Here is a 26312-nt window from a genome sequence, read left to right as displayed (position 1 = left end):
AAAGCGGGGTCCATCTACGGTGCAGGTGGAGCGGAGCTGGAACTACCGGCCTCTGCATCATGTCTGCATGGAGGCATCTGAGGAATAGGCAGGTAGTCATCATCTGAACTGTCACTAGACTCGCTCCTCTCCTCCTAAGCCTCAAGCTGCTCCTCCTCAGTAGCTGCTATGTTCCTGATAATCTCGTCCTGCTGAGCTACAGACTCTGGTATATCTAGACGACGGTGAGGCTGACTGGGTGCCTGTGGCATGCTATGTCTGATCCTCTATGCCAGGTTATAAGTAGGAAACTCGGTGGTGGCACCTCTGTACTCTGCAACCATCTCTAGTGACCTAACTGTCACTGCCTTGAGGATAATGAAAGTGATCCAGTGTGCATAGGGTAGCTGCCTGTGACCCTTGAAGCCCTTAGCTATCGTGTCCTCCATCTCAGACAGAAGAAGATCCCAAACATCAAACACTGTCTGCTGCATCAGGGCGTTGAGAAGCCATAGCTAGATACGTGTCAAGCCCTCCCTATATCCCATCCTGGGAAGCAGTGTCCTCCTCATAATAGCCTCTAGAACTCGAGCAGTCGGAGTAAGATCACTGGGGTTCCTGCATGAGCCCTCGCCAAATGACTCCTTGAAGCAGTGTCGCACAAGATCTATAGGGGGCACCAAACCACCATGAGGACGCCTGGGAGGCTCTGTCTGTCCATAACAGACCTCATGTAACCGAACGGGCTGCTCCTATAGCCTCAGTATCTCCCTGACCCTCTGACTCGTCAGTTGGTAGTCTCTGCCTCTGAATGCAAAGTGAATATATCTATGGTGTGGGTCAATATAGAGAGAAGCATAGAGCTGACGAACCCAAGATGGAACATATACTCCTGTCCGTCCAATCAAATCTATCAACCCCGGTAGATATGCAAGGTAGGGGCGAATATGCTCTCCAGCTGCTGCTGCTATAGCCTCAATGCTGCAGACTCTCTGAGATCAGAAGACTGCTCCACTGTTCAGATATGCATTGTAGAAATCTTCCTGGACCAGTGTGTAGAATTCCTCAGATGCTCTCTCATCCCTCTTGGGTGGAAACCACACCTCGAAGTCCACAAACCTCAGCTGCTGCACCTGCTTGGCCGTGGCGGCCCTCAGGTCAAGATCGGTCACTAGAGGCAGACCCTATGGTCGAGGCGGTGGATGAAAACCTCTCCGCTGTGTCGGCGGCCTCAGTGAGACTAGAACACGGGTACGACCAGAGCGGCGTAGCTATGGCTGGGGTGCCTACTCGGTCTCCTCGGCCTCCTCGGCCTGTTGGCCCACCTATGTCTGCTCTGTCGGCTTTGCTGGTGGGGGCTGCTCCTGTGGCTCCTGCTGTGACTCCCCCTGAGGCTGAGGATCCACAATGGGAAGACGTCGTCCTACCATCATGATAGTCCCAGGTGGACTACCATGAAGATGCTCAATACGTTTAAGTCTGCCCTGTGCCTCTAGTGACAGATGATCTGCAATGACAACTCCACTGCGGGCACCACCTCTCTCGGCACGCTCTGCGACCTCAGCGACTACAGCTGCTCTGGCTGTCTCTGCATCAGGGTACTTGCGCTTCTTTGATGCAACCTGCTTCGTCGCCTTGCCTTTAGGACCTATAGGTAGGCGAGGAAGAGGCCTCTGATCATCATCTCCTAGGCCACCACCAACATTCTTGGTGCGAGCCATCTGATCTGACTAGAACCACTGCCGCTGACAAGATCAACTGTCCACTGACACTTTCAGGGCTTGGCCTCGATCCATACTCGCGAGCTTGGCTCCGAGTTAACTGTCGACTGCCACTGACACCACAACGGCATCGACACGCTGCACGATGGAATAGATGGATATACGAATAAATACGATATTTCTAATAGATGCGAAAACCTAATAGAGCAAGCAATGTAGGTACAAAATTGAAGCGACTGGGTTGCTACCTGACGAACCGATGATCCGAAGAAAAGGAGAGAAGCGTCACACGGGGGATCACCGGGACCGCTAGGATTAGGGTTCGTGATGAATCGATGGCCCTGGATGCAATTTGAAGTCAATGCTTGTAATAGCAGTGCGGGTTAGGGCACGATGGCATTAGAGTAAGGCCTTACTGGCGCTGGTGGAGTGCAGCACGGGCGCGATGGTGCAAGTCCGGCTATGGTGGCGCTGGGAGGCGCTGTGGTGCACAGGAGCGGCGGCGTGCGGATCTGGCATGATGGAGGCGCTGAGGTGATGGCGCGGCAGCTGTGGAGGCGCGTGAGAGAAGCCTGGGAGCTCGGGGAGGCGCTGCGGCGGTGAGCTAGATGGCGCGGCACTACTGAACGATGGCTAGGGCTTGAGTGGATGCGGTGCAAGGTACGGTACGCGCGAATATATGGGTCCCCCGATGCGACGGGAAAGGAAAGGAGAAAAGAGATTGAAAGCCACACGAGATCTAATGACCAGACGCTCCGGTGGTAGTGACCGAACGCTACCACCCAGCGTTCGGTCGATTCTAGAGAGGTCCAATTCCTCTGGAATCGAGACCGGACACGTTCGGTGGACACCGACCGGACGCAACCAGAGTCCAGTCAACTCAACCTGATTCTTCTCCAAACGACCGGACACTGAGATGTCTTCTGACTGGACGCTGAAAGACAGAGTCCGGTCACTCCTTCGCAGCGAGTTCACCTCCTATGAACTGACCGGACGCTGGACTACAGAGTCCGGTGCAGCATCCGGTCACTCTTTTCCAGCAAATCTTCAATGTTCCTCCACGCTGCCTGTTCCCAATCAAGTCCCAACTCAAATAAGATCCAAATAAACACTAATTGGGACTGATGTGAGTGACCTCTCTTAAACCCTCATCTTTTTCAAAATATTTTGCCTTAGGCTATAATTCTTTTTAAGAAAACAGGCAATAAGAGGGCAAATGGAACAAAATGACAAAACAACATCCATGCATATGCAATACTTGTAAGTAAATCTAGTTGCTTATCAAGTTTGATCCAAGGTTAAGCTTCTTCACACACTTTTCGGTGGTTATCTTAACCATGTTAGACAAGCCCTATATGCATTATAAAGCGTTAAACATGTTGTATATTACAATGAATGCAAGGGACAACACAAGCTCATCTTTTAGTGAAGTTACTCAAATCAAGTACATTGAGCTCATTCTGCAATCTACAAAATGTAGCCTCATCTAGCGGTTTAGTGAAAATATCCGCTAATTGATCTTCGGTTCTTACACCTTCTAGTGATATATCATTTTTAGCAACATGATCTCTTAGAAAGTGATGGCGGATATCTATGTGCTTGGCGCGAGAGTGTTGAACTAGATTATTTGCAAGTTTTACCGCACTTTCATTGTCGCACAAAAGAGGTACCTTTTCTAGAACTACACCATAGTCTAGCAAGGTTTGTTTCATGTATAATATTTGTGCACAACAAGCACCCGCGGCAATGTATTCCGCTTCAGCGGTGGACAAAGCCAGACTATTTTGTTTCTTGGAGGACCAAGACACAAGTGATCTACCAAGCAAATGGCACCCTCCGGGAGTGCTTTTTCTATCAACTTTGCAACCGGCATAATCCGAATCGGAATAGCCAACTAATTCAAATATAGCTCCTTTGGGATACCATAGGCCAATGCTTGGTGTGTGCTTAAGATACCTAAGGATTCTTTTTACGGCAATTAAATGTGTTTCCTTAGGATTAGCTTGAAATCTAGTACACATACACACACTAAACATGATGTCGGGCCTAGATGCGGTTAAATATAACAAGCTACCAATCATGGAACGGTAGAGAGTTTGATCAACCGGGTTACCTCCCTCATCTAGGTCGAGATGTCCATTGGTAGGCATTGGTGTCTTGATTGGCTTACATTCATCCATCTTGAATCTCTTGAGAAGATCTTTTGTGTATTTCTCTTGAGAGATAAAGATGCCTTCTTTCATTTGCTTGACTTGAAAACCAAGAAAGAATGTAAGCTCACCAATCATTGACATCTCGAACTCCTTTGACATCAATTCACCAAATTCTTTGCATGAGTCTTCATTTGATGATCCAAAGATGATATCATCAACATATACTTGACAAATGAAGATATGCCCATCAAGCTTCTTAGTGAATAGTGTGGTATCGACCTTCCCAATGGTAAAGCCCTTCTCAATGAGGAAGTCCCGAAGGCACTCATACCAAGCTCTTGGGGCTTGCTTAAGCCCATATAGTACCTTGGACAACCTATAAACATGATTAGGATATCTAGGGTCTTCAAACCCGGGAGGTTGATCAACATAGACTAGTTCATTAATAAAGCCATTTAAAAAAGCACTTTTCACATCCATTTGATATAGTTTCATTTCATGATGTGATGCATATGCAAGTAGGATACGGATGGCTTCTAATCTTGCAACCGGTGCAAAGGTCTCTCCAAAATCCAAACCTTCAACTTGGGAGAACCCCTTTGCAACTAGTCTTGCCTTGTTCCTCACAACAACACCTTGATCATCTTGCTTGTTGTGGAACACCCACTTTGTTCCAATGACTCTTGCACCTTTCGGTCGCTCTTCAAGAGTCCAAACTTTATTGCGAGTGAAGTTGTTCAACTCTTCATGCATGGCATTGATCCAATCCGGATCTTTAAGAGCTTCTTCTACCTTGGTAGGCTCATAGCAAGAGACAAAAGAGTGATGAGCAATAAATGAAGCAAGTTTTTGAGATCGAGTCATTACACCCTTTGATGGACTCCCTATGATGAGATCTTGTGGATGATCTTGTAGGAGAGGTGTATTTCTTCTATTGACCACTTGAGGAGGTGGTTGTGGAGCATCAACATCTTGTGCTTGTACCACCATTTGCTCATGGGAGATATGAGTATCTTCATTTTCTACTCTCCCATGTTTTTCACCATCTTGTGGCACACTTGATGAAGAAGGTTGATCAATGACTTGTACATCATCTTCATCATCTTTTGGCTTGATGTCTCCCACCGGAATATTCTTCATAGCCTCCCTCAATGGTTCATCACTTACATCATCAAGATTCTCATGTGCTCCTTGGGAGCCGTTAGATTCATCAAATTCCACATCATATGTTTCTTCAACCAAGCCGGTGGCATGATTAAATACTCTATATGCTTTGGACTTTGATGAGTAACCAACAAGAAAACCAATATCACAACGTCTTTGGAACTTCCCTAGGTGTTGCCTCTTTTTGTAGATGTAGCATTTGCAACCAAACACCCTAAAGAAGGAGACGTCCGGCTTCTTCCCATTGAGCAACTCATAAGCTGTCTTGCCAAGGAACTTTTGAAGGAATAGACGGTTGGATGCATAGCATGCGGTGTTGATTGCTTCCGCCCATAGAGCTTCGGGGGTGTTGTACTCATCAAGCATTGTTCTTGCAAGAGTGATCAATGTCCGGTTCTTCCTCTCAACTACACCATTTTGTTGAGGAGTATAAGTTGCAGAGACTTCATGTTTGATTCCAACTTCATCACAATAGGCTTCAATGTTTGTGTTGTCAAAATCTTTCCCATTGTCACTTCAAATTCATTTTAAGTTCTCTTGGCAAACTTCTTGAAGCAAGATGCAACTTCGGATTTGTCATGAAGAAAGAATACCCATGTATACCTTGAATAGTCATCAACAATCACAAGACAATAAAGATTTCCTCCCAAACTCTTGTATGTTGTTGGTCCAAATAGATCCATATGAAGGAGTTCTAGCACTCTTGTGGTTGACATGAAAGCCTTGGTTGGATGAGTATTTGCAACTTGCTTGCCGGCTTGACATGCACTACAAAGCTTGTCCTTTTCAAACTTCACATCCTTCAACCCTCTCACCAAATCATTTTTCATAAGCTTCTTGAGTGAGCTCATCCCAACATGAGCAAGTCTTCTATGCCATAGCCACCCAAGTATTGTTTTGGTGAATAGGCAAGTCTTCAAATTTGCATCTTCTGAGGTGAAGTCCACTAGATATAAATTGTTGTATCTAAATCCATTGAATATCATGTGATTATCATCTACCTTGGATACAACAACCTCCTTCTCAGTGAACAAGCATTGGAAGCCAAGATCACACAATTGTCCAATGGATAACAAGTTGAAGCTCAATGAAGCAACATAAAGCACATTGGAGATGGAATGATCATTTGATATTGCCACTTTGCCCAATCCTTTAACCTTGCCCTTTGAGTTATCTCCAAATGTTATTATCTCTTATCCATCTACCTCTTCATCTAGTGAGGTGAACATATGAGGATCACCGGTCATATGTTGAGTGCAACCACTATCAATAACCCAATGACTTCCACCGGTCTTGTAGTTCACCTACACACAAGAGATTCAAGCTTTAGGAACCCAAACTTGTTGAGGGCCCTTCACATTCTCAACAAGTGACTTAGCCACCCAAATCTTCTTAGGCCTATTCTTGTTAGGGGGTCCTAAGAACATGACTTTCATCTTTCCACTAGAATCCTTTCTAAGCATGTAGTGAGCATTGAAGGCAAAGGGTCTAGCATGCTTGGGCAAGGGTTGTGGTGGTGGAGTTTGGCACTCATGAGCAAAGTGGCCTTCTTGTCCACACTTAAAACATCTCTTTGGCTTTGGCTTTGTCTTTGATTATTGTTGTTGTTGAACTTGAGCATTCTTCTTCTCTACACTCACCACATATCCAATGCCACTTCTATCCATCTTCATGACGGTGTTCATGAGTAGCTCACTTTGGAGATGCTTGCCTCTTGCAAACTTGCACAATCCCATCTTGAGATGCTCTTTCTCCATCTTGAGCTTCTTGTTCTATTCCTTGAGAATATCATTGTTCTTCTCTTCCTTGAGTTTCTTGTTCTCTTCTTTGAGCTTCTCATTCTCAAGGATCAACTCTTCATCATGATCAAGAGTTTCTAGCACAATGGTGTTGTGGCTTTTCATCTCTTCAAGATCTTTCATGAGCTTTTCATTTGCATTCTTGAGCTTGACATATTCATCATAGTCATTGCACTCAACCACTTTCTTGCCTTTGCCACTAGATCCTTGCTCAATGCTCTCATCAATTAAATCATCACATGATGTAGCTATATCAATCTTAACAACATGGTTAGTAGCATCATGTGGCTCATTTGGTAAAAATTCTTGGGCAATAACAAGAGTATCATAATTTATCTTTAGAGTTGTATATTCATCTTTTAGCTTGTCATGGCTAGTGATGAGCTCATTGTGCACCCACTCAAGTTTATCATGTTTATCTTTAAGCTCTTTCTTAGAAGATTTGAGCTCCTTGAGTTTGGATGATATAGCATCATTTGTTTCTTTAAGCTCAACATTAGCCCTTTCCAATGTATCGCATTTTGCTAAGAGTGAATCATTTTTAGCATCAAGCTTTTCATTTTTAGCTCTACTCTTTCTAATGATCTTAGTGTATTTTCTTAGTATTTTGACAAGATCATCATAGGAAGGTGAATCATCATCATCGCTATTGCTATCATCATCACTAGCTTGCTCATCATCACTACTATCATCATTATTAGTTACCTTGCGTTCACCCTTGGCCATAAGGCATAGGTGTGTAGAGGATGATGGCGATGGTGGCGGTGAAGATGAAAGATCAATAGCAATGGCGGCCACCTTCTCATCTTCACTATCATCATCGGATGATCCACTAGATGAATCAATGTCCATGATCCAATTACCGACGATGTAGGCCTTTCCACTCTTCTTCTTCTTGTGGAAGTCCCTCTTTTTGACATCTCTCTTCTTGTATGGCTTGTTCTTCTTCTTCTCATCTTCATCTTCATTACTTGAGTCATATTTCTTGCCCTTGTTCTTGTTCTTGAACTTGTCTTTCTTGGGTTTGGTGCATTGATGTGCTAGATGACCAAGTTCACCACAATTGAAGCAATCCATTTCGGAGATTGGCTTTCTTCTAGAGCTTGTGAAGAACTTCTTCTTCTTGCCGTCGAACTTGATGCCACTCTTGTTTAGCTTCTTTAGCATTTTGGCGGCTTTTCTCACAATGAGAGCAAGATTTTCATCATCATCTTCTTCATCACTTGAGCTCTCATACTCAAGTCTTGCTTTGCCCTTATCTTGGCTAGCTTTGAATGCTAAGTCCTTCTCTTTCTTATTGGTAGAGAATGAGCCATCTTGTGGCGTGATGTGCATGTACATCTCATGAGCATTGATCTTTCCCAAGATTTGTGTCGGTGTAGTGGTGGAAAGATCACCTTGATGAAGCACGGTCACAATATGCCCATATTTATCAATGGGGAGGACACTCAAAATCTTTCTTACAACATCAGATGGTTGCATTTGAGTGAGTCCAAGCCCATTGACTTCCTCTACAAGAACATTCAACCGTGAATACATCTCATTAGCACATTCTTTAGGAAGCATTTCAAAAGAGTTGAGCTTTTTCATGACAAGATGATAGCGTTCCTCACGCTCACTCTTAGTTCCCTCATGGAGCGCACAAACGTCCGACCATAGTGCATGGGCATCTTTGTGGTTCTTCATTCGATTGAACACATCTTTGCAAAGGCCTCTAAAGATGGTGTTTTGAGCCTTTGCATTCCACTTCTCATAGTTCACCTCATCGCCTTGTAGGTGAGTAGCATCCCAAGGTTTTGGGAAGCCATGTGAGGCAGCTCTAAGAATACCAACATCTAGAGCTTCTAGATACGCCTCCATGCGAATTTTCCAATAAGGAAAATCATCTCCCTCAAAGATAGGAGGAGGTCCATCCCTGAAGCGACCTGATTTCCGCGAAGGGAAATCCACAGAGTCGAAGTGTATTATGACCGTTGTAGATCATATTACCCAAATAAAATCCAAATCACCATGCTGAATATATTGCAACTTGATGTATGCTATGTGGTAAAATAAATTCAAGGTGATGAGGTGAGATACTTGTGCAAGTCATGTAGGTTTAGTTGGATTACGACTAATGCAACACTTAGGGTTAGCTCCTACAAATGTCACTCATCATCACATGGGGTTTTAAAGAAAAATTTTGTAGTTGGGATTTTTGGTATGTGGATTTTTGGGTTGTTACAATCCCCGTGAGACATCTTGCTCTAGGCGGTTAAGCCTAAATACGTGAGCACGAGGCTCCGATACCAATTGAAAGGATCAAGATGCCCAAGAGGGGGGGGGGGTGAATTGGGCTAATTACAAATTTCTTTGCAATAATCAAAACCTATGGTTAGCCCAATTAACCCCTTATGCCTAGAAAGTGTTTCTATTGATCTAACGCACAAAAGTTTAGCACCCTAAGTTCCAATCCTACTCTAGCATGGCAATTCTAGGAATGTAAATGACAAGTAATGAATTGCTCAAAGTAAATGCTTAAAGTAAAGAGAGGAGAAGGAACGCGGTGATGTTTTGTTGAGGTATCAGAGAGTCGCCACTCCCCACTAGTCCTCGTTGGAGTATCTGCGCAAGGGTGTAGCTCCTCCTTGATCCGCGCAAGGATCAAGTGTTCTCTACGGGTTGATTATTTGACACTCCGTCGCAGTGAATCACCCACAGCCGCTCACAACTTGAGTTGGGTCACCCACAAGTTCCACCGGATGATCACCAAACTCCCAATCACCACCAAGCCATCTAGGTGATGGCGATCACCAAGAGTAACAAGCATGAACTCTCACTTGACCACAACAAGCCTAATGGGAAGGGTGGATGCACACTTTGCTACTCTTGATCTCACTAATGAGGGCTCTCTGTGGGATTCTCAAATCTCAATCATCTCACTAGGACCTTGCTCTTCTTGGCACTCTCCAACGTGTTTCTCAACTGTTGGAATGAGCAAAAGTGCCCCCACACATGAGTGGAGGTTGTATTTATAACATCGGCTGAAAAACGAACTGTTATGTGCCTCTATGGGTTGACCAGACGCTCCGGTCATGTTGACCGGATGCTCCAGTCAGTACACCCCGAACTCTAGTGGTTAAGTGTTGACCGGACGCTGGCCAGCGTCCGGTCAGCACTGACCGGACATGTCCGGTAACGTTTTCCCCTCACTGGAACCTTACTGATGTCGACCGGACACTAGACCCCCAGCGTCCAGTCACTTGCTGAGCAGCGTCCGGTCAGTAGCCGGAACCTAATCAGCGTCCGGTCAGCATTGACCGGACATGTCCGATCAGGATTCTCCCTCTCTGGGACCTTACTGCAGTCGACCCGACGCTGGCCCTCAGCGTCCGGTCACTTGACCTCTTAGTGTCCGGTCACTTCCAGACTCTTTCACCTCGGTCAAATGAACTGATCGGACTCTGAGCTAGCGTCCGGTCACACCGAAGCTAGCGTCCGGTCAGTATTTGACCCTCCATTCACTTCCAACTCTCGATCATATGTGAATGAAGTTTGGTCCATTGGATCTAAGGACTATTTTGAGCTACCTAGCGCTAGTTTTAGCAAGTGTGCACCACACCTAACCCACTAAACTCACCTAGGTCAAGCTACCCGTCCGTACCCCCCTTAATAGTACGGCCAAAGGAAAAACAAAGTCCTAAACTACTCTAAGTGTCTCTTCAACACTAATTGACATTTAGAACTAGTCCATCCTTTGAAAACCGAAATGATTTCCATCGTAGGAGGCATGACCATCATGATAGCCCAATCGATCTCCATTACCATGACCTAACTTAATTTGCCTCTGCAAAACACACGTTAGTCACAGTAATCACGTATTGTCATTAATCACCGAAACCCAACTAGGGGCCTAGATGGTTTCACTTCCCATTCCCAGCATGGGCTTTGGCATCGGTGATAAACTGGCTGACGCCATGCATATACCGCTTGTCCGTTCGGGACAGATGCATCCACTCTCGATCCATCTCTGCACAAAAAAATACTGAGATAGTAGTTACAAAAAATTAATAAGAAATCGAGCTTCATGAACAACAATTGTAGCTCGAAAGTACCATTTTTGGAAAACATTATTGTACACTAATTATTGAAAAATTAAAATTGGTAGCCCCGACCCTGTAAATTAAAAATCATAGAAAAAACAATTATTGCACAATATTGAAGAACAACTATTCTACTCTACTTCTAAGAACTAATTATAGCATCACATATTAACAATGATGATCTTGACCACCATGGAATAATTAGCTAGGAATTTAAATGTGTTCATAGACACCAACCTTTTAGATGATGGATTCATCACAATTTGAGCCTTGCACAAATGTCCAATTGGAAAAGTGCTCTCTAGAATGAAGAAATAATTAGAATGAGAATCAAGCAATGTAGCCATCAAAACAAAGCAAATTAAGCAACAAAATCAAAGGAGTGGATGTTTGTTACTGACCTTAAAGCAAAAAGATCAAGCTATTCTTCAAAATCCAAGCACTAGCTTCATGGTGAAGAGCAGCCGCAACAATGGAGGGAAGGGTCCAAACACGCGCCTCTATTCTCGGGATGGAAGAGAGGAGGAAGGAGAGGACGGCTGCAGCCTTTTTGTGTTGTAGACTTATCACCGTCGGTTCTTGGCTAGAACCGACAGTGATAGAGCCCAATCACTGTCGGCTCTTGGCTTAAACCGGCAGTGATGAGTGCCCGCCAAAACACTGTCGGTTCAAGCCAAAAACCGGTAGTGATGTGGTCCTTCACTACCGGTTTTAGCCCAACACCAATCATTTTTTTATTTTTAAGCTCATAACCGGCAGTGAAGGTACATCACTGCCGGTTCTCACAAATCCGACAGTGATGAGGCCGACAGTGATGTGCAAATCTGACGTAGTGTAGGCTTCCGTGGGCCAATTACCCGATCGAGCCCATGGCCCAAGCACATGACCCCGAAAGGTAGCCCAAATCGTAGGACTAGACAAAATTTTAAAAAGTATAACCCTAGGTCTGGTCACACCAGGAGGACACCGGTAGGATGCCAGCGGAGCTGACCCCAAATCCCAAATTTTTGAAACCTTAAGCAGAAAATAAATCCCAAAATCGATCTGACTCCACGAAGGATGTCCACGTGCATGCATGCGTGGCCACCTTAGGACACTGACACAAGCACATCTCGAAGGATCTATGCGCTATCCACAGCCGCATAAGTTTTACACTAGTGGCTCTCGGTAGTGCCACTGTCCCACTTCACTCTGTGGCACCCTGCTCTTATATATGATCGGTATTGTGTCCAACAGAAGGGGAAGACCAGGACAGTGGTAGAAGACATGGGTGCTCCCATGATCTCACCCGCGACATAAGAAGTTCAGTTGTGTGCGTGTGTTTGCATCCAACATGTATTAGAGTCTTGGGATTAGGCAGTTAGGGGGTAAGCAGGGCAACAGAGTTGTTTGTCCACTCCACTTAGGATACTTTATTTTAGTTCCTCCATGTTTCCTTCTGACGACGCCCGTATGACGTTGTGCAAGCGTCGGCCAGCCACCACCACTCACTCTTATAGTCTTAGATTCTTGGGCTCTATTAATTTGGTATCAAAGATGCCAGAATCGGAGGATGGCGAGTCATCGGCGTCGATGCTGCCCACCATTCCCCTAAGCGCTGGAGGAGTTGACGAAGATGGTTTCCGACATATCTCGACAGCTAGGTCACATGGCCATGCAACTGGCCGGCCTCTCGTCACGTGTGTCGGAGGTGGAATACCACCCACCTCAGCCGTCGAGATCTGTGCTGGAGTATCCCTATGGGATTGCGGTCTCCTATGGGTACGGCTTGGCTAGGGTAACCACGACGTCTTCCAGTGCACATCACCAGCCGGCCGCCCTCCACTAGGCTAGCTCACATGATGTGAACAATTCTTCCGTAGGTAGCGCACGGTGGAGGAGAACAAAGTTTGTCTCGCATCATACCACCTCACCGGTGTTGCTCATGATTAGTACTTTGCTATGAAGCATGACACAGGCATGCCCTCATGGACGCACTTCAAGGACCTCTGAAACCAGCGCTTCGGACCATCGATCTGTAGCAATTGCCTTGGCGCGCTATCAAGACTTCCGTTCACTTCAACGGTGCAGGATTATTAGGAGCGCTTCCAAACGTTGCTCTGCCATGCCGAGCACCTCCTGCCATCTCAGATGGCAGAGTTGTTTACGACTGGTTTTGCTAGAGCACATCAAATAGGAGGTTGAGCTACGCAAGCCACAAGACTTGCAGACGGCGATACACCTAGCTCGGGCTTATGAATGCCATGGCCCAGTCACGACGGCGCCGTCAACTTTGGATTCGTCGCGACCATCGCCCTATCTGTCAAGTCCTCCACCCATGTCCCTACCAAGTCCACATCCTCGGCGGCCACTTCAACAACACCTCCAGTAGTACCACCAAAGCTACACCATCGATTGACACCACTAGAATTGGCCAATCACCGGAAGTAGCGGCTGTGTTACAACTGGGATTAACAATAATACATCCACGGTCACCGCTTCTAGCTACTATTTTACAATGAAGCTGCTAACTATGAAGATGAGGAAGCGGTGGATGACTAGGGAAAATGACGGCACTAACTAATTAACACATAAACTATTAAATACTAATTGATATGCATACGAAGACTACAAAATTTGCCCATCATCGACGTACCTAAGAGACGTGCCGAGAACTCCCAAAACTTGCTCATCAACAAAACAATAAACAAATACTAGTACAAAGGAAACACAAATAACAGACCAAGGACAACTATCGTGGGGTTGAAACTGCGATAAGCATTGTTGTTCGTCAGGTGTCAGAGTGCATGTCTCCGGTGGCTCGGGTGGACTCAAGAACACAAGAATCACAGAGGGGACGCAACGGTTTATCCTGGTTCAGGCTATTGGGGCCCTACGTCCAGCAGCTGATGATCATTATACTCAAGAGCACCCAAAATCTACGGGGTTACAACAGAGTGTAAGAGAGAAAGAGAGAGATTTGGTAGGGGATCGCTCGGTGCATTGTATCAGTCAGCAGTAAGATCGGGTCTAGGCTTCCGTCGACCGGGAGCCTGAGGCTAGGGCGAGCCCCCGAGTCCCAAGTAGAGGCGGCGGACGTGCTCGGGATTAGCTTGATTCCTTTGCCGGAGAGTATGCGCGAGCGTACCCGATGGGTACAGCTCCCGGCCCCCGAGCGATACTGAAAGGGTCGGTCGGGGGTCTCTCGGTCGGGAACCCTTGATCCCGAGGCTTAACATACCTCTATGTTAGGATCTCATCAACGCCTATTTGGTTGATTGTTGCTACCAAGACATGGATCAGGGAGGCACAAAACCAACAAACTTGAGTTAATGCAACATTATTCATGATGCCAATAAGATGAACATAAGGAGCAAATAACAGATTAATTAGGGAAAAATTGAAACAACTGGGAGGTCGCTGATATAGAAAGGGGTCATAGATAGCAAATTACCTTATGCGCTCACTGGAATCTTCTCTTCCACTTTGAAGCAAACGAACATGGCACATCGCCGGAACTGCAAGGAAGAGGGAAGGAGGGCGCGTTGACGACCTACAAGGCAGGGAGAGGGAGGGGCCGGCGAGGGAGAGGGATGGAGGACGAGGGAGAGAAGAGAGACTGAGAGAGGTGCTGAGGGAGAAGTGCAGCTGAGGGAGGGAGAAGTGAGGGAGAGGTGAAACCCTAGCCGGATATATATAAGCCTGATACAACAGGATTGGATACAGGCTCTGCTGGGCTTGGAGCTGGGCTAGGATTTTCCCAAGCGGGCCTTATAGTGTGCCCGCCTCCAAAAATCAATTTACGAAGACGGGCATCTTAAGACGGCCGTCTCCGAAAATAGAACATTTTTGGAGGCGGTTGTTTTATAATGACCGCATCCGTAAATACATTTTTGGAGACGGGTATTTCCTGACCATCTTCATAAATAAAACAATCACCTCCGTAAATTGATTTTCGGAGGTAGTTATTTTTTGGTGCCTTTGTAAATAAAAACAACCTCCTCCGTTAATCACTAGGCATTAACCGAAGCGGTTGGATTTTGTGACGGCCTCGGTTAATGTTTGGGTAGTGGCTAGCAAAATCATTTTTATAGTAGTGACTGCAAATGAAGGAGGGTTGTCCTCTACTGGAGATTTTGGTGTTAGAGATATTTAGAAAACGGTGGTGGAGACACCATAAGAGGATTGAAGATTAAGTTTTTTTTTTTGTTTGTGTCAAGACTCCCAGTGGAGCATTGTATCAGTTTGTTTTATCCCCGGATATCGGGTTTGGCCTCAGTGCTAAGACTTGTATTGTGCGGCTACACTCATTCATCAGGTGGATGCAGGAGGCCGGAATATTTTCCTTAATCTAAAAAAAGTTTTTTCTAAGAAAATGGATTTTTTTCTAGCCGCACATAGCTAAGTTTTATAGGGTTTTTCAATAATCAGCTGATCTAACATAAAGGGGAAATATAAATAATAGAAAATAATCATAAGCAAAATTAGCTTAGAGACAGCACACGCGAGCACAATTTACAGAAATGTATGATGGGGCTCTCTTCTTTATTCGACATATTTGATCTTAGTTGTACATAACCATCGTCTCGAGTGATAAGTAGAAACCCACACCATAGAACGGGGTAGCCAATGTTAGAGTAGGATAAGGGTGGGGCCCACCAAAGCTGAACCAGCCTTAACCCTTAGGTCACCATGCCATTCGTTTCACTAACACTCCTCCTTTGATGTACTACCATGACATGTATGACAAAAGCTCCATCCAAAATCCAATAGGAAAAAAATGTTTTTTCTTGAGAATTACACAGTACAATGTAAACGTCCACATTTTCACGCACACTCACCCCTATGAACACACGTACGCAAACCCTACCCCTATGAGCACCTCTGAGGGACTGAGCCGACAGATCTCGAGATTCACAAGGTCACCACAGGTGCCTCGCAGTCGATGGGGACATCGCCTACCACGGAAAGCATAGTGCCATTAAATCCTAGAATAAATCAAGAAAAATTCAAGTACCTGTGCCAAGTCGAGGACCTTGAACCCGGGTGGGCAGGTTCCACCACAAAGAACCCAATCAACTTATCTATGATCAGTTTGCGGAAAAAATGTTTTTGAAGACAAAAGTAAGTAACATTCCTTTGCATTATTTTGCACTTGTTGCCTCATCAAAATGGTCATGTGTGAAAACTTCGGGCAAATAAAAACACACAAATCTAAAAAGAAGTGCAACTTCTACATCCTTGGTCCAGTCTTCTAAACATTTTATAGATAAACCTTTCTTGATTCACGGTATACTTTAAAGCTAGTAGTGCTGGTAATTGGTATCACGGATTCATGGTATGCCAACAGGCCAGAAGACCGGGACGTGCAGACCGCGGCCCGTTACGACTTCTCCCCTCACTTTCCTCCATATGCCTGAAGGTCACGCACGACCTCTCCCTGGTTCCGACCGCATGGAAGGGACGTGGAGGGGTTGGGAACCATCAAGTACACCGGCCCTTACGGAGACAGGCATGCACGCCCCACCCCCCCCCCCCCCCCCCCCCGCCAGGATGGACAAGACGACCATCTCTTGGGACGTGGGATCCTAGGGCAGAGTGCCATCCCGCTGACTGCCTCTTCACGCATAGGACAACACAATAGGGCCATGACATTGGATACGGCACTGTGCCATCCAAACTGCATCCGACAAGACGGACGTATAGCCCCACCAACTACGGGATGGGGCGCACGACCCTGACTTCATTCCTTTGGGATCGACTAAGACAACAGCACCCTCGACTCGGCCACCCGGGTCGAGGACGCAACACTGATGAACTAGACCAGCTACCAACTCCCATGACGTGGCTATGACACCGCCCAAGCCTCAGGGAGCAAGGACGAAAGATGTTGGTATTTCTTAACGTCTACAGAATTGATCCGCAAGTGTACGAAATTACCGTTCTATCTTTCACCTGGAAGTATTGAGGGTATCATATTTTCCACAAGGAATTGAGGTATTTCTTCTAGCTAATTGGTCCAAGGACAACACAAGTATAGCTGATACGGGTAGAGATGTATTCCTATGGCTTAGGGTCTAAGGACACATAAACTTTACTTCTACTTGCTTACTTCCGGCACCAGATCACACCTGGTCTGCCAGGCAAGGCCGGTCTATAGCTCTACGCCGTACCTAGACGTGGGGGATTATGAGGGACGTACAGGACTGTCACCACCTGCCGCCTACCCCTCAACTGTGGAGTACAAGGCAAACGAAGGTAGTCTCTAACCTAGACACCACGTCTACGCTATCGACTACTACTCTAGTGTCGATCAGGGTTATTCATATATATCAAGGCCCTCTATTAGAGTAAATAAAAAAGCATAGCTTAACTAATCAAAAGACTTTTACACCAAAAGAACCATGAATACTCACTCAGCGGAAAAACCCGTGAGGCACATGTATTCGCTGAGGTACTAGGTAGAGGAAGTCCGACAGTTCCGGTACTTCCTCAAACTCTCCCTCACATCTCTCCCTACTTCTATTCTAGAGCTAGCTAGGGCCTAAGCCCATGGAATGATGTTGCTCTTGCTCTTGCTTTCGTGCTCTTCTCCTTGATGTGTTGTTCAATGAGGAGGAGGGTAGCCTCCTTTTATAGGTGGAGAGGAGGAATAATCTCATGGTATATTCCCTTAATTCCTTCCTAAAATAACCAAACTACCATCTTGAGCATTAATTCCACCATAATACCCATGCAACCGTCGTTGGAGAAGCGATTGGAGTCAACCGACCAAAGTTCGGGCCGAACGAAGCTAGTGGGGGTGCGGCCGCACCAGGGCTAGGCTAGATCAAGCCCATCTTTGGTGGGTGGACTTCTATGATCATGTATACTTGATCCATGATGGTTCCGCGCGGAGTTGAGTTGGTTTGGTTTTGATTTTGAGCTCGTTCTCCACTTGTCTGGGCCTTGATTTTTCTGGTTGTCGGCCTTCTCCCCCTTGGGCTCATCTCGGGTGTATGTTTTGATGTATTTCTTGTACACTTTAGGCTCATTTTCTATGTAATCCCGACATGTCCTCGTGCAAATAAATAATCACCAAAACTTGTGGAATTGATTTGTTATAAGCCCTAATTCTAAGTTTGGTGTTGATTTGAGCATATTTTATATGAAAGTTGGTGGTTAGAAATTAGAGTTAAGGACCACCAATAGTACCCCCACACTTAGCCCTTTGCTCGTCCTCGAGTAAAGTTAAGGACTAAGATGGGTCATCTTCTTGATATGAAATCTACATACAAGTTATTTCGGACTTCACCTAAACCTGTGAACTTTGGAGTATCTACCATATCATCTTGGGTAATTGAATAATGGAATAGGATAGATTCAAATCCCCTTGCATCATTCAGTTTAGAAACTTAGATTTTCATTTGATTTTCAAAATGTAAACATAGCTTAGCTCATCATTCTCTCAGATCACTCAATGTTGTGTTTGGCTCCTCACCAAGGCATATCATAGTGTTGCCTTCTTTCCTACTTCTAAAAATTTATATGGATCTTTGGGTAGGGGAAAGATATGAAGGCATACTTACTCTGCACATTTTGTTAAGTTGAAGCTCGGATCCAAGGAGAAAAGATGTCATACCCTTAGATCAAGAAGTGCATGTGTGTGGATAAAGATAAACCAATACTATACTCCTTTAATAAGAATGATTTCTCTCTCTCTAGTTTTTACTTTGAGAACATGGCTATTGCTCTCTCTTTCTTTGTTTTTTCAATAAATGAGCCTTCATGTTCTCATCATTTTTTCCAATACTTTGGGACCTTCATGGGTCCCATTTTTTTCTTTTTGTTCTTGGACCTTCATGTGTCCATATTTTTAAAGGTTTTTGCATAGCCCATGTCTCTTCTTCTAAACCACATATTTCAAGAGAGATCATTATCTTTTTAGAACATGAAGTATTTACCTAACAAACACATTTATTTTTTTGTCTACTCCCAATATAGGACTAGAGTTTTCAGTGGATGGAGGCATGTTTTAGTGTATTCCCAGTGTAGGAATAGCTTATATATGTGGCGTGTACGTGATCTTGATCTTGGGGCATGGCAACTTTCTCAATAAGGATCCACAAGACTTGACAAAACTCAATGCAGGAATAGGTAACATAATTTTGGAGGTTTCAAGCTCCACTCACTAGATGTGGCTTTGGTAGTAATTTGAATATCATTGAGGAGCATGCTATTTGAATTTTGATTTTGTAAAATAAATCTCAAGTTGTTTGTATAAGAGAACAAGGTTCATTGTCATCCCACTATATCATATATTCCAATTACTTAGATAACATGGGGTCCCTATGATAAGTTGTTCACAAGTTATAGGAATATTAGCTAGAAATAAAGAATATCCAAATTTTAATCAAAGGATAGCTTGGAGATGGAGCTTCATGATTTGTTCAATTTTAGTTCTTATTTAATGTAGAGAGTTGAGGGGAGTGTTGCACAAACCATCGTTGAAGATGAAGGAGCTAAGCTGAATCTAAAATGGTTTGATAAACCAGAGGTTTAGCTAATACATTCTGGACTCATATGTTATGTCCCTCTACATGTTGGATTGTTGATGTTGTGCAACATGTTGGTGGGAGATCTCGAATATGTGTTAGTTATGCTTGAGAGATCTCCCCCACACTTATTCCTGTACCTGTTTATTCAAAAAGAGAAACTAAGGTGGAAACAAACAAGGACTCTCCTAGTTTGAACACCGGGGACCTTAAATCTTATTATTATTATCTTTATTATAATTTTTTTATTATAAACTTGTTCACCCAACTTTTTTTAGTTTTAACTCAAGCAAGGCTAAAGTAAGGTTGCAATGTGTTCCTAGCCTTGGTTTATCTCCATATTAGATTACTTTCCATTTGTTTATGAAAATGATAACATCAAGTTTCATTAATCAAGATTAAACACCGTGTTTAATTTTGATTAAAGAAGGCTATTTTAACCTAAGCACCATACCTAATTTAAAAACCTATGAGTGCACCACACAGGCCTATGTGACTACACCCAAACCAGAGCATATGACATAAACCATGAAAGCATGAATTTGTATGAGCAGGTTATATCTTCATGGAAGCAAAACGTGAGTAAAGGAGTTAGTGAACTTTTATTTACCTTTGCATACTTGAGTATATTTACCGGCAGCATATGTGGATGAGAGCTGTGGGACTGCTGCAGTGGTGGCTTGATTGTGGTGGTAAGCAAAGGCTTTAGGAGAGGAGAATCCTCCATCTCTCTCTTCTTTTCCCCTTTTTTATCTCGTCATTTTTTTATCATAAACTTTTTATATAACAAGGTAGAACTAACATCATCATCTCCTTTTAGGATGGTCTTTGGTGTGTATGGAACTTTGGACTCTCACCATCCTCCCCCACACTTGAACTTTTGTGTGAAAGTCAAGCATGTAGGATTGAGGTCTCCTTTTGAGTGTGTTTCATTACCAATGATCATCACGTATGTAGTTGATGTAGCTCCCATGATGTCAGGCATCGTATGTCCCCTGTTCTTCTTGATCTTTAACCTAAAATGGTTAGCAAACAAGAATACCCAAAGGTGCATTCTATCCCGACAATGCGTTCTTGCTTTTTATTGACACTACTAGGAGTATCTACTTCTATGACGAACAACTTTCATCACTAAAGGAGCCAAATTCGTCATAATTTTAGTTTTATGATGAATTTATCATGAAAAATGGTTCGTCATAGAAGTCCCGTCATTCTTGAAATTCCATGATGATTCTAGAAATTTGTCATAGATGTGGATAGATCTATGACAAAAACTGACCGTATTTCAACTACTTTGGCATGCATGGTAGGGGGTAGCCACGCTGGCGGGTGCTTCCGTTGGAGATGCTTTCAATGTGTACATGCTATAGCTGGTTGCATTAGAGATGGTTCAGGTATGTGTCACCTTCTTATGGCACAACGTGGCTATCTCTGGTTCTTGCACGTTTTAGGTTCTTATTGGACAACGTGTCGGGACCTTGTTGTTCCACATGTTAGTTTTCTATTAGCACATGTGTCGTGTTGTGGTTGAGTCATGTGTCACTTCTTCATTGGATCATGTGTCATATTTTTATTGGTCCACGTGGCATGACCACAATACCCCACGTGTCTTTCTTTTACTTGACCACATGTCTCAATTTTGTACATCCACGTGTTAGTATTTTATTGGGCCACATGTCGTGCCCTAAGCAACCCACGTGTCTTTTTTTTATTCGACCACGTGGCAGGACATATTTGTACCACGTATTTTGTTTGTATTGGCCCATGTATCCTATCCTGGCACTTACACATATTGTTCACTGGTTCGTCCACGTGTTAGATTCTTATTTACAACGCGCCTGTGTCGGATCTACCACATGCACAACAATCATTACATCAGAAAAAATGATTTTAGATCTACACTGCTGCAAAAAATGACTACATGCATAATTATATTGAACCTGAATCAAATAATAGTAGTTCAGCTCAACAGCAAACCACTAATAGAGTTCACATATCAAGCCGCCAAAATTGCACATTAAAACAGCAAACAAACCACATGTTCACTGCACCAACAAGACTGAGAGTTACCAGCACTTAAGAGCATGATATGCTCATAGAGCTTATTGTACTCCTCCTGTTGCTATTTCTTGAACTCCTCAAACTCCCTATCTGTGTTTTCTGCCTTCCTCTTCAGTTGATCCACTTGTTCGGTGAGGGCAGCTAAACTTTCCTGATGCGTAGCAAGCTATTCCAAAGTCTAGAGTAGCTTGTCCTAATACTAGAATTCTTCAAAGAAAAGGTGTTGCAGCTGGCCTAGGAGAGGACCTTGGAAATAACATCAGCAATAGGTTCTACTCGTATAGTTTCCATAGCTTCCTGCAAAAACCAAGGAATAAACATTAAGAAGAGGGCTTAAATTGTAGAACCAAGAGATTATTTCATTACAAGTAATGCATAGGTCTTCCTCAGCCTACTATCGACAGAGATTCATAAGCACAATGCATAGGTAACATATTAACTGTTGTAATATTACAACTTTAAAATGATGGTGCCACTTTAGGCTCCTCCTACTTTTCCTTCTTTTATGCCAATGGCTTTAGTAGATTTCAAGGAAAGCAAATGAAGATACTTACCACTGCTTCTCTTGCAGCATCGCTCAGTCCCGTGTTGCTACTAGTATGGAAGTTGTTGAAGATTTCCACCGCATCAACATCTTCATGAGGTCGATCATGTTCTTCAATGAGCACTTCTTGATCGTGTCTTGCGTCCTTCCTATTTTTGTCCTTCTGTTAAAATTGCACATGCCTTTCTGTTGATACAAAAGGCATTGTGTATTTGATATAAAAAGAGTAACACACCCATCACTTACATATGCTTGTAGGTGGGCAATATAGGAGCAACATCCTATAACCTGGTGGCACTTGACTTTTGCACGGTTTCGCTTGTTCTGCTCTGAGACTGCCTACAACCACAATTGTGTTAGACTACAACACAAGTAGACCACATAAAGACTAGACAAGAAATAAATGAGTTCACACACACCTTGTTCTTGGAACTTAACCACATGTGGACTAGTGCAGACCATTGTGCATCATTCATGCAAGACACATGAGAGGTCTTTCTGATTTCATCAGTGGGGACACCGTTGAAGTAAGATCGCTTGAACCTGTACTGTGTTTGCCGTATAACAGACTGGAATACACTCATGCATGCTTCTTTTGTTGCTTCATCATTGTCATCAATGGCCAGACTCAACTGCAGAAGTGTGAATGCAAATAAAATCCATTACTAAATTGCTCAAGGCAGAGTTGAATGTCAATAGGGGATATACATACTTATAGATAGCTTGGCCATAAATCCAGGGTGATGTTTGATCCGTCACTTGTAATGTTTCTAGTGCGGAAAAATTGGTACTTGAGACTTGACTACTACACCTGCCTCTAAGGCAAACTTGGCAGCTTGCAATGGATCATGTGGCCTTCTGTTCCCCTTGACAACCGAGATGGGCATTCTTGTTCCTATTGATTGGGTGGTTTTGTGAAGGCCAGCCCCCTTAGTTGCTTGCCTCGACTTCCTCGCTCTTCTCTGTAACGGTACTACACAATTTTTATACATTCAGATTGTTAGAAAAGTAACATGGATATCAAATAGTGTGACTTGATTTATAGACATGTCTAAGGTAGTACCAACCTTCGCAAGTTTGGTGATTCTATGGGTGGGAAGGTGGAGTCTCCTCTTCAGCATGGCTAAGGTCATCTTCACGTGACCAGCCCCTCATAGGGCTTTGTTCGCCTTGTGTGTGATGACTTTTGGACCTAGTTGGAACTACAAGATGCTGCAACTCTGCTAGACTATTGGCTTCACTCTGTTGGATTGCCATCCCCCAGGACCCATATTGGTGCAGCCTTTTGCCCTACTGGTAGGGACTTCTCTATGGCTTGTTCAACCCACACCCTAAATTGGAGAAACAAACTTAAGCGGCAAGCATGTAAAAATTGCATTGCCATCCACATAGCAAAGAATTGAATTGCATTGCTACCTAAACCAACCCCGCTCCTGATGGATACAGGGATCCTAATTTTCCGTCAGGTAGAGGTAACTATCGTTGTGCCGGAGAATGATACACCGATCTGGCTTCAGATCAAACCCTGTAATCTTAGCACCACAGCTCCTCTGGTTATCAACCAAGTCACGAACCAGGTTGACCTCGCCAAGAAGGCTAATCCATGCCTGCACAACGAAGAACACAAGCAAGAACAAGAAAGAACACAACCAAATTGCAGATTAATGATTAATCTCACGAAGTTGGGGTCTCACAAACCGATGAACGGCGAAACTGTTCTTGACAGAATAATCTAAGCAAAACGCAAACCCTAATGGAGGGGCGGCGGCTGTTTATGAAGACTCTAGGGTCATGTAAGACCCCTGGATGCGCCCCTAATGGGCCCAAACACGATACATGGTCCAACGGACCAAAAGACGGTGTCGTAGCACCCTAGTAGATTTTAGATGCTAACTTGTGACCACGATTCCTGTTGATTCCGAACAGCTTTTCACGTGAAACCACTTGGATTGGCTTCCTTATCAAATTAGCTTTCCATCCATATGTGGATCGTAAAAAACGGAGTCCAGATGCATCCTAGGTGACCAGTTTAAGGCAGACTGGTCCTGGAGGTCGAGGCAGACTCGAAATCATGTTGGACCGGGCCTCCGGTTCCTGTTGGATGTCCTTGCTGGTCATCTTTGCCTCCACCACGTCCTCTATGTCCTTCATGAACCTCTCCAATGTTCCTAAGCAAGATAACATCATTAGGTAGTAGTCTATTCTCAAAAGTATAAAAATGATCGCTTAAGAACGAGCTCACCTCTAAATTGAGTTGACGCATTCGAGCCCGGGTCATTGGACCTTGCATGACGGTTGGAGGATCAGAGGGTACATCCAAAGGAGTGATGTCCTCATCATCCTTCCCCTCTTGAAATGGAGTCGTCCTCGACTCAAGCTCATCTTCTTCTCCCAAATAAGGTTTCAAATCTACAATGTTAAAGGCAGGACTAACCCTGAACTCGGGTGGCAACTCAAGTTTAGTAGGACATTATCATTTATTTTCTCAGTTATCTTATAAGGACCTAGCTGCTCTTGGCATTAATTTAGACTTATGCAGCTCAGGAAATCTATCTTTTCCTCAAATGTAACCAAACCAAATCACCCGGTTCAAGTTTAATCTCTTTTCTACCTTTACTACCAGCAATTCTATACTTTTCATTCATTCTTTCAATATTTGGTTTAGTTGTTTCATGCAACTTACGAATAGAATTCAGCACGCTCTCTAGCATCACTATGTATTCTCTCAGTGGTAGGTAAAGGCAAAAGATCAATAGGAGCACGGGGTTAAAACCATACACTACCTGAAAAGGACTTACCTTGGTGGTGGAATGTTCCGCCCTAGTTATATGCAAACTCCACATGCGGCAAACACTCTTCCCACATCTTCAAATTGCGCTTCAAAATTGCTCTCAACATGGTGGACAATGTTCGATTCACAACCTCAGTTTGCCCATCAGTTTGGGGATGACATGTTATAGAAAACAGCAGCTTGGTCCCCTAATTTATTCCACAACGTGCACCAAAAATGACTCAAGAATTTTGCATCGCGATCTGAAACAATAGTAGAAGGCATACCATGCAAGCGAACGATTTCTTGAAAGAAAAGGTCAGCAATATGAACAACATCGTCAGCTCTTATGACAAGGAATAAAATGTGCCATCTTAGAAAAACGATCAACCACCACAAAAATACTATCCCTCCCCCTCTTAGTCCTTGGCAAACCCAACACAAAATCCATAGATATATCAGCCCAAGGAGTAGAAGGAACAGGAAGAGGCATATACAAACCATGTGGGTTCAACCACGACTTAGCTTTTTGACATGTGGCACACCGAGCCACGTACCGCTCTACATCTCGCCTCATCCTTGGCCAAAAGAAGTGTGTGGATAGCACCTCCTCCGTCTTCTTGGCACCAAAATGTCCCATCAATCCGCCTCCATGTGCCTCCTGCAACAACAAAAGACGGAACGGAACCAACTGGAATGCATAGGCGGTTAGCTCTAAACAAAAACCCATCATTGATCATAAACTTATTCCATGTACGTCCCTCTCTACAATTAAGCAACACATCCTTAAAATCAGGATCAAGCGCATATTGTTCTTTTATTGATTAAAGACCAAAATCCAATAATCAAGTTGGGACAGCAATTGTATATCTTCTAGACAAAGCATCAGCAATCACATTATCCTTCCCTTTCTTGTGTTTGATAATATAAGGAAAAGATTCAATAAATTCAACCCATTTAGCATGCCTATGATTCAGATTATTTTGAGAGCGAAGATACTTAAGCGATTCATGACCAGAATGAATAACAAATTCTTTAGGCCACAAATAATGACGCCATGTCTCTAAAGAACGAACAAGTGCATACAATTCCTTATCATACGTGGAATAATTAAGAACAGGGCCATGCAATTTTTCACTAAAGTAAGCAATGGGTTTACCATCTTGCATCAAAACACCTCCAATGCCAACTCCACTAGCATCACATTCTAGCTCAAACGTCTTACTGAAAGTTTGGAAGTTGCAGCAATGGTGCGTGTGTAAGCTTGTCCTTCAAAGTGTCAAAGGACTCCTCATGTGCCTTTCCCCAATGGAACACCACCCTTTCTTCGTCAACTCATGCAACGGGGCAGCAATGGTGCTGAAATCTTTGACGAAGCGGCGGTAGAATCCTGCATGACCAAGAAAACTCCTCACCTGTGTGATGGTTTGGGGAACCGGCTAGCTCTTTATGGCTTCAATTTTCATCTCATCCACCTTAATTCCCTTGTGGAGTTACAACATAGCCCAGAAAAGAAACTCGATCCA

This window comes from Miscanthus floridulus, chromosome 9, assembly GCF_019320115.1.
Source record: "Miscanthus floridulus cultivar M001 chromosome 9, ASM1932011v1, whole genome shotgun sequence".
Classification (NCBI taxonomy): Eukaryota; Viridiplantae; Streptophyta; class Magnoliopsida; order Poales; family Poaceae; genus Miscanthus; species Miscanthus floridulus.
Note: the sequence above shows the minus strand (reverse complement) of the source record.